The sequence below is a fragment of the Pan troglodytes genome, chromosome 3 (assembly GCF_028858775.2).
Source record: "Pan troglodytes isolate AG18354 chromosome 3, NHGRI_mPanTro3-v2.0_pri, whole genome shotgun sequence".
NCBI lineage: Eukaryota > Metazoa > Chordata > Mammalia > Primates > Hominidae > Pan > Pan troglodytes.
The window spans coordinates 63864403-63866331 of record NC_072401.2 but is presented as its reverse complement, the minus strand read 5'-3'; the positions used below and the strand labels follow the sequence as shown (position 1 = coordinate 63866331).

The 1929-nt window shown below is 37.3% G+C and overlaps 1 pseudogene; it reads left to right on the top strand.

Annotated features, from left to right (window-relative positions):
- Positions 1-563: 563 nt before the first annotated feature.
- Positions 564-669, top strand: LOC112209158 (U2 spliceosomal RNA; annotated as a pseudogene).
- The last annotated feature ends 1260 nt before the right edge of the window (positions 670-1929 follow it).

Sequence of the window (1929 nt, the reverse complement as noted above, 5' to 3'; positions counted from 1 at the left end):
TGAGGTTTTCCTAAGATTCAAACATGAAGTACCAAGGTTGGAAGGGCAATGAAACTGAAGCAGATACTCTGTGTAAAGGGTACTACCTACAAACATGTATCAAGCAGGAGGGTAGGCAATACTTTTACCATCTAACGGAGCATGGATTTTTTTTGTCCAAAAAAAAAAAAAAAAAAAGGTCGGTGAGAGACTTCTAAACTCCAGGAAACACACACACACACAAAAGCTAATGGGAAAAATTTGGCTGTAATCTAAAGGAATAAGAGTTTGTGAGGACGTCTCAAGTTATAACTTTCCTAATTGTTATAGCTTGCAATTTTGTATCTGTGATGACAAGATAGAAAAGAAGTGAAGTTTTAAGGCTGATAACTAAAAATATAGAAACACTCTCACCTTAACCGGGTATAGGCTTCCTGTGTGCTGCAAACCCAAGCTGGAGAAGGAGGAAGGAATATGAATACCAACAAAAGCTTTGACCTTATTACAGAAAGATTGGGTATTTTAAATGTACTGTTGAGTCTTTTATTTTGCTACATAAACTAACTATAGAAATTGTATGGTGTATCGCTTCTCGGCCTTTTGGCTAAGATCAAATGTAGTATCTGTTCTTATCAGAAATTGTATGGTGTAGAACAAAAATGTATGGTCTTATTCATGTGTTTAATCTATGGCCAATGGAAGAACTAGCTCCACTGAATACGGAATAAACGAACAGTCAGATGAAAAAGTAAAGTTGTATCTGTCAGTGGCAAGCACATAGTACTCCATAATTACATTACTACTTATTTGCAGAGCTTAACATTTGATACTAGCTACAAACTCTTGACGATTTTAGGATCCTGTGTATACTGGCATGCTTTACATACTTGATTCATAAACTCAGTATTTTTAATGATACATGTTTCAGATTTTTTAGGTAGAAAATGAGGTTTATGATAAATCTAAAAATACTACTAAATAAATGTTTCATGTGGGTGTTTGTGTGTATGTGTTAAGCTACATTTTCTGTTAGAGTTTATTAAGTATAGCAGGTTTGTCATATTAGTACTTTAATTCTAATGATGACAAATAGAATACATCTAATAAATACCATTAATCCTTTACATTAATGTGTTTGTCTTCTACTACTGTGTAGCAAATTACCAGAAATTTAGCAGCTTAAACAACACACATTTATTATCTCACAATTTCTGTAAATCAGGAGTCTGAGCACAGTCAGCTGAGTCCTCTGCCAAGGATCTTACAATGCTGTAATCAAGGGGCTGGCTAGGCTGTATGCATATCTGAAGGCCCAGCTGGGGAAGAATTACTACCAAGCTCATCTGAGTTGCTAGCAGAATTAATATTTTTGCATTGTAGGACTGTTCAACCCGGCTTTTTCTAGCTACAAGCTGGAGGCCTTCCTCAACTTTTATAGGAAACCTCAGCTCTTACACCACTTCTTTTCCACACTGTCTAGACTCGCCCAGAGGTTGCCTGCTGTTGCCTGTCATGTAGGCTTCTCCAACATTGCCACTTCATTTAGTCAGCATGGAGAGTCTCAAAAGAAAGTGGGATAGCAGGACGGAGTCTTGTGTAATGTGATAACAAGAGTGACATCTCATCTTTGACATATTCTGTTCATTAGCTGCAGTCATAAGTCCTGCTTACACTCAACTAAATGGAATTACAGAAGGGTGTGAAAAATAGAAAACAGAATCATAGGTGGTCACTGTAGGCTGAGGTGTCAGAGTCCCAGCAGTAGAGAGTGGTTGGCTTGTGGGTGGTAAAATATTTCACTGACAGCAGTACAGGTTTGAAAAAAAGAAAAGCTTTATTAGATAGAAAGAATGCTGCATCAGAGTTCAGAGGGGCACTTCAGCAAGGAGGACTGAGCACTCTGTGGTGGATTTTCCTTAGTGGTATTTATGGACTTTAAAATGGGAGTTT